This window comes from Bos javanicus, chromosome 19, assembly GCF_032452875.1.
Source record: "Bos javanicus breed banteng chromosome 19, ARS-OSU_banteng_1.0, whole genome shotgun sequence".
Taxonomy (NCBI): domain Eukaryota; kingdom Metazoa; phylum Chordata; class Mammalia; order Artiodactyla; family Bovidae; genus Bos; species Bos javanicus.
The window spans coordinates 46,554,951-46,563,173 of record NC_083886.1 but is presented as its reverse complement, the minus strand read 5'-3'; positions in this window follow the sequence as shown (position 1 = coordinate 46,563,173).

Genomic DNA, 8,223 nt, shown 5'->3' with positions numbered 1-8,223 from the left:
TCTTCTTCTTTTTTTTTTTTTTTGAGAAGAGAATAGAGTTTTATTAGAGTTTATTAGAGTGGGAGACGCAATTAGAACAACAGGCCAGCTCAAGAGAGAGCTGACCCCTTTCAAGGGTTAGTTGCAAATCTTTATAGCCTTAAGAAGTGAGTGAAGTGAATTCACTCAGTCATGTCCGACTCTTTGCAACCCCATGGACTGTAGCCTACCAGGCTCCTCCGTCCATGGGATTTTCCAGGGAAGAATACTGGTGTAGGTTGCCATTTCCTTCTCCAGAGGGCTTCCCAACCCAGGGATTGAACCCTGGGTCTCCCCCATTGTAGGCAGACACTGTACCATCTGAGTCACCAGGGAAGTTCTTAAACAGAGACAAATTCTACTGGAAGGGTGGTATTGGGATGGCTAGGATGTTATGGTGTGGGTGATCAGTGCAAAGCAATAGAGGAAAACGACAGAATGGGAAAGACTGGAGATCTCGTCAAGAAAATTAGAGATACCAAGGGAACATTTCAGGCAAAGATGGGCTCAATAAAGGACAGAAATGGTATGGACCTAACAGAAGCAGAAGATATTAAGAAGAGGTGGCAAGAATACACAGAAGAACTGTACAAAAAAAGATCTTCAAGACCCAGATAATCACAATGGTATGATTACTCACCTAGAGCCAGACATCCTGGAATGTGAAGTCAAGTGGGCCTTAGGAAGCATCACTGCAAACAAAGCTAGTGGAGGGGATGGAATTCCAGTTGAGCTATTTCACATCCTAAAGGATGATGCTGTGAAAGTGCTGAACTCAATATGCCAGCAAATTTGGAAAACTCAGCGGTGGCCACAGGACTGGAAAAGGTCAGTTTTCATTCCAATCTCAAAAAAAGGCAATGCCAAAGAATGTTCAAACAATTGCACAGTTGCACTCATCTCACACACTAGTAAAGTAATGCTCAAAATTCTCCAAGCCAGGCTTCAGTAATACATGAACCATGGACTTCCAGATGTTCAAGCTGGATTTAGAAAAGGCAGAGGAACCAGAGATCAAATTGCCAACATCCGTTGGATTGTCGAAAAGGCAAGAGAGTTCCAGAAAAACATCTATTTCTGCTTTATTTACTATGCCAAAGCCATTGACTGTGTGGATCACAACAAAATGTGGAAAATTCTTAAAGAGATGGGAATACAGGACCACCTTGCCTGCCTCCTGAGAAATCTGTGTGCAGGTCAGGAAGCAACAGTTAGAACTGGACATGGAACAACAGACTGGTTCCAAGGGAAAAGGAGTACGTCAAGGCTGTATATTGTCACCCTGCTTATTTAACTTATATGCAGAGTACATCATGAGGAACGCTGGGCTGGAAGAAGCACAAGCTGGAATCAAGATTGCCGGGAGAAATATAAATAACCTCAGATACACAGATGACACCACCCTTATGGCAGAAAGTGAAGAAGAACTAAAAAGCCTCTTGATGAATGTGAAAGAGGAGAGTGAAAAATTTGGCTTAAAACTCAACATTCAGAAAACTAAGATCAGGCACCTGGTCCCATCACTTCATGGCAAATAGATGGGGAAACAGTGGAAACTGTGACAGACTTTATTTTGGGGGCTCCAAAATCACTGCAGATGGTGACCGCAGCCATGAAATTAAAAGATGCTTGCTCCTTGGAAGAAAACTTATGACCAACCTAGACAGCATATTCAAAAGCAGAGACATTACTTTGCCAACAAAGGTCCATCTAGTCAAGGCTATGGTTTTTCCAGTAGTCATGTATGGATGTGAGAGTTGGACTATAAAGAAAGCTGAGCACCAAAGAACTGATGCTTTTGAACTGTGGTGTTGGAGAAGACTCTTGAAAGTCCCTTGGACTGCAAGGAGATCCAACCAGTCCATCCTAAAGGAAATCAGTCCTGAATATTCATTGAAAGGACTGATGCTGAAGCTGAAACTCCAATAATTTGGCCACCTGAGGAGAGGAACTGACTCATGTGAAAAGACCCTGATGCTGGGAAAGATTGAAGGCAGGAGGAGAAGGGGACAACAGAGGATGAGATGGCTGGATGGCATCACCGGCTCAATTAGTTCCAGAAAAACATCTATTTCTGCCTTATTGACTATGCCAAAGCCCTTGACATCTCTTGGGCTGCAAGGAGATCAAATCAGTCAATCCTAAAGGAAATCAACCTTGAACTCAATGGACTCAATGGACATAAGTTTGAGTAAACTCTAGGAGTTGGTGATGGATAGAGAGGCCTGGAGTGCTGCAGTCCATGGGTCGCAAAGAGCTGGACATGACTGAATGACTGAACTGAACTGAACTGAATAGGGTGAGTATTTTACATAATGTGGGGTCAGGGAACTGCCTGGTTTAAACCAGGAGGATCATGGTAACAGTTGCTATGGGGCTTGGTTAATTCTAGACATTTTTTTCCTGGGACCTTGGTATAATAAGGCTCCACACCTGTGACCTTTGTATGCTGCTGCTGCTAAGTCGCTTCAGTCGTGTCCGACTCTGTGCGACCCCATAGATGGCAGCCCACCAGGCTCCCCTGTCCCTGGGATTCTCCAGGCAAGAACACTGGAGTGGGTTGCCATTTCCTTCTCCAATGCATTAAAGTGAAAAGTGGAAGTGAAGTCACGCAGTCGTGTACGACTCTTTGCAACCCCATGGACTGCTGCCTACCAGGCTCCTCTGTCCATAGGATTTTCCAAGCAAGAGTACTGGAGTGGGGTGCCATTGCCGTCTCCGGTGACCTTTGTATAGGGCTCCACAATTCCCCTCTTCATTTATGGGCCAATATCCTGCTCATGACTAAGACTACCTATCCCTATCTTGGCCCCAACAGCCACTTATAAGTGGGAACAGTCACCAGTGTTCCCTAAAAGCTAGGTTCACCTCTTGGGTGTTGAGCCAAAAGACACAATTATTATTAAGGCTGTTATTCCAGATTCATACTGCTGCCTCTCCCTCAAATGGAAACTAGTTGCTCTTACCTAAGTTTCAGGAGAAAGTGCAAAGAGAAAAACAAGAACTAGTTATAACCAACTAGGTCCAAGATGTTGGAAGATTTGACTTCCAGTAGACTTTGAGCCTCATTATATACTCACTGTATGGACTATTATACTAAATGACACACCCATCAGCACAAGGACAGTTGACAACTGCCATGACAACTGGAAAAGCCATTTAAGGACTGAAAAGGAGCACTGCATCAGTTACTGGCCCAAACCACACCCTTGTACTGGATAACTCATGGCTATTCCTCCTTCTCTTTCCAATTTACTCCCTTTAAACTGGACCCTCCGATACATATGGTGTCTCCACCTGAACTGGGTTGAAAAGGTGACTTGAGAACTAAGTTCTGCTTCTCCATTCTTTGTTGTTGTTCATGGCTCAGTCCTGTCCAACCCTTTGTGACCCCATTGATTGCAGCATGCCAGGCTTCCCTGTCCTTCACCATGTCCCAGAGCTTGCTCAAACTCATGTCCATTGACTTGGTGATGCCATTCAAACATCTCATCCTCTGTCATCCCCTTCTCTTCCTACCTTCAATCTTTTCCATCATCAGGGTCTTTTCCGACGTATGGATGTGAGAGTTGGACCATAAAGAAGGCTAAGTGCTGGAGTGTTGGAGAAGACTCTTCAGAGTCCCTTGGGCTGCAAGGAGGTCAAACCAGTCAATCCTAAAGGAAATCAACCCTTAATATTAATTGGAAGGACTGATGCTGAAGCTGAAGCTCTAGTATTTAGGCTACCGGATGTGAAGAGCTGACTTACTGGAAAAGACCTTGATGCTAGGAAAGATTGAAGGCAGGAAAGGGGGATGACAGAAGATAAGATGGTTGGATGGCATCACAGACTCGATGGACATGAGTTTGAGTAAGCTCCGGGAGTTGGTGATGGACTGGGAAGCCTGGCGTGCTGCAGTTCACGGGGTGGCAAAAAATCAGACACAACTGAGTGACTGAACTGAACTGAACTAGATTGGTCATCGTTTTTCTTCCAAGGAGCAAGTGTCTTTTAATTTCATGGCTGCAGTCACTGCCTACAGTGATTTTGGAGCCGAAGAAAATAAAGTCTGTTACTGTTTCCATTGTTTCCCCATCTATTTGCCAGGAAGTGATGGGACTGGATGCCACGATCTTCATTTTTTGAATGTTGAGTTTTAAGCCAGATTTTCACTCTCCTCTTTTATCTTCATCAAGAGGCTCTTTTATTCCTCTTTGCTCTCTGCCATAAGGGTGGTGTCATCTGCATATCTAAGGTTACTGATATTTCTCTTGGCAATCTTGATTCCAGCTTGTGCTTCATCCAGCCTGGCATTACCCATGAGGTACTCTGGCTCAGATCATGAACTCCTTATTGCCAAATTCAGACTTAAATTGAAGAAAGTAGGAAAGACCACTACACCATTCAGGTATGACCTAAACCAAATCCCTTATGATTATACAGTGGAAGTGAGAAATAGATTTAAGGGACTAGATCTGATAGACAGAGTACCTGATGAACTATGGACGGAGGTTCGTGACATTGTACAGGAGACAGGGATCAAGACCATCCCCATGGAAAAGAAATGCAAAAAAGCAAAATGGCTGTTTGAGGAGGCCTTACAAATAGCTGTGAAAAGAAGAGAAGCAAAAAGCAAAGGAGAAAAGTAAAGATATAAGCATCTGAATGCAGAGTTCCAAAGAATAGCAAGGAGAGATAAGAAAGCCTTCCTCAGCGATCAGTGCAAAGAAATAGAGGAAAACAACAGAATGGGAAAGACTAGAGATCTCCTCAAGAAAATTAGAGATACCAACGGAACATTTCATGCAAAGACAGGCTGTATAAAGGACAGAAATGGTATGGACCTAACAGAAGCAGAAGATATTAAGAAGAGGTGGCAAGAATACACAGAAGAACTGTACAAAAAAGATCTTCACGACCCAGATAATCATGATGGTGTGATCACTCAGAGCCAGACATCCTGGAATGTGAAGTCAAGTAGGCCTTAGAAAGCATCACTACGAACAAAGCTAGCGGAGGTGATGGAATTCCAGTTGAGCTATTTCACATCCTGAAAGATGATGCTGTGAAAGTGCTGCACTCAATATGCCAGCAAATTTGGAAAACTCAGCAGTGGCCACAGGACTGGAAAAGGTCAGTTTTCATTCCAATCCCAAAGAAAGGCAATGCCAAAGAATGCTCAAACTACTGCACAATTACACGCATCTCACACGCTAGTAAAGTAATGCTCAAAATTCTCCAAGCCAAGCTTTAGCAATACGCGAACCGTGAACTACCAGATGTTTAAACTGGTTTTAGAAAAGGCAGAGGAACCAGAGATCAAACTGCCAACATTCGCTGGATCATCGAAAAAGCAAGAGAGTTCCAGAAAAACATCTATTTCTGTTTTATTGACTATGCCAAAGCCTTTGACTGTGTGGATCACAATAAACTGTGGAAAATTCTGAAAGAGATGGGATTCCAGACCACCTGACTTGCCTCTTGAGAAACCTATATGCAGGTCAGGAAGCAACAGTTAGAACTGGACGTGGAACAACAGGTCAATTCAGTTCAGTCACTCAGTCGTGTCCAGCTCTTTGCGACCCCATGAACTGCAGCACGCCAGGCCTCCCTATCCATCACCAACTCGCAGAGGTCACTCAAACTCACGTCCATCCAGCCATCTCATCCTCTGTCATCCCCTTCTCCTCCTGCCCCCAATCCCTCCCAGCATCAGAATCTTTTCCAATGAGTCAACTCTCCGCATGAGGTGGCCAAAGTACTGGAGTTTCAGGTTTAGCATCATTCCTTCCAAAGAACACCCAGGACCAATCTCCTTCAGAATGGACTGGTTGGATCTCCTTGCAGTCCAAGGGACTCTCAAGAGTCTTCTCCAACACCACAGTTCAAAAGCATCAGTTCTTCCGTGCTCAGCAGACTGGTTCCAAACAGGAAAAGGAGTATGTCAAGGCTGTATATTGTCACCTTGCTTACTTAACTTATATGCAGAGTACATCATGAGAAACACTGAGCTGGAAGAAGCACAAGCTGGAATCAAGATTGCTGGGAGAAATATAAATAACCTCAGATATGCAGATGACATCACCCTTATGGCAGAAAGTGAAGAGGAACTAAAAAGCCTCTTCATGAAAGTGAAAGAGGAGAGTGAAAAAGTTGGCTTAAAGCTCAACATTCAAGAAACTAAGATCATGGCATGTGGTCCCATCACTTCATGGCAAATAGATGGGGAAACAGTGGAAACAGTATCAGACTTTATTTTTCTGGGCTCCAAAATCACTGCAGATGGTGATTGCAGCTATGAAATTAACAGATGCTTACTCCTTGGAAGGAAAGTTATGACCAACCTAGATAGCATATTCAAAAGCAGAGACATTACTTTGCCAACAAAGGTCCATCTAGTCAAGGCTGTGGTTTTTCCAGTGGTCATGAATGGATGTGAGAGTTGGACTGTGAAGAAAGCTGAGTGCGGAAAAATTGATGCTTTTGAACTGTGGTGTTGGAGAAGACTCTTGAGAGTCCCTTGGACTGCAAGGAGATCCAACCAGTCCATCCTAAAGGAGACCAGTCCTGGGTGTTCATTGGAAGGACTGATGCTGATGCTGAAATTCCAAAACTTTGGCCACCTCATGTGAAGAGCTGACTCATTGGAAAAGACCCTGATCCTGGGAGGGACTGAGGGCAGGAGGAGAAGGGGATGACAGAGGATGAGATTGCTGGATGGCATCACTGACTCGATGCACATGAGTTTGGGTGAACTCTGAGAGTTTGTGATGGACAGGGAGGCCTGGCATGCTGCAATTCATGGGGTCGCAAAGAGTCGGATATGACTGAGTGACTGAACTGAACTGAACTCTACATAGAAACTAAATAAGAAGGGTTGACATACTAAATAAGCAGGTTGACATACAATATATAGCCTTCACGTACCTTTCCCAATTTGAAATCAGTCCATTGTTCCAGGTCCAGCTCTAACTGTTGCTTCTTGACCTGCATACAGGTTTTGCAGGAGGCAGTAAAGTGGTCTGATATTCCTATCTCTTTAAGGATTTTCTACAGTTGTTGTGATCTATGCAAAGAGTAGACACGACTGAGCGACTGAACTGAACTGAACACAGTCAAAGGATTTAGCATAGTCAATGAAGCAGAAGTAGATGTTTTTCTGGAATTCTTTTACTTTTTCTATGATCCAATGGATGTTGGCAATTTGATCTCTGGTTCCTCTGCCTTTTCTAAATCTAGCTTGTACATCTGGAAGTTCTCAGTTCACATACTGTTGAAGCCTGGCTTGAAGGATTTTGAGCATTAGTTTGCTGGCATGTGAGATAAGTGCAATTGTGCAGTAATTTGAACATTCTTTGGCATTGCCCTTCTTTAGGTCTGGAATGAAAACTGACCTTTCCAGTCCTGTGGCCACTGCTGAGTTTTCCAAATTTGCTGGCATATTGAGTGCAGCACTTTCACAGCATCATCTTTTAGGATTTGAAATATCTCAGCTGGAATTCCATCACCTCCACTAGCTTTGTTTGTGGTGATGCTTCCTAAGGCCCACTTGAATTCACATTCCAGGATGTCTGGCTCTAGGTGAGTGATCACACCATCATGGTTATCTGGGTCATGAACATTTTTTTTTTTTACAGTTCTGTTTATTCTTGCTACCTCTTCTTAATATCTTCTGCTTCTGTTAGGTCCATACACTTTCTGTCCTTTATTGTGCACATCTTTGCATAAAATGTTCCCTTGGTATCTCTAATTTTCTTGAAGAGATCTCCAGTCTTTCCCTTTCTATTGTTTTCCTCTGTGTCTTTGCATTGTCCACTTAAAAAGATTTTCTTATCTCTCCTTGCTATTCTCTGGAAGTCTTCATTCAGATGGGTATCTTTCCTTTTCTCCTTTGCCTTTTGCTTCTCTTCTTTTCTCAGTTATTTGTAAGGCTTCCTCAGACCATTTTGCCTTTCTGAACATGTGTATTTCATGAAGGGGCTTGGATAGTGTATGCACCTTCATGAAGGGGCTTCAGCAGAGGGATTTAACGTAGAATAAGGAAAATGTTGACAGAGTTCAAGTTTTAGTTGATTGAAGTCCCAAAGTCAGAAAGGTCAACATCATTCCTTATTTTTCCTCCAGGCTGGTAATTAAGCATGCAGTTACCACCCGCCACCTGGTGGGAGGGAGGGTGGGGATGTGGGGGGTGAGGGGGGCAAGGGAGACTTAGTTCCTGTAACA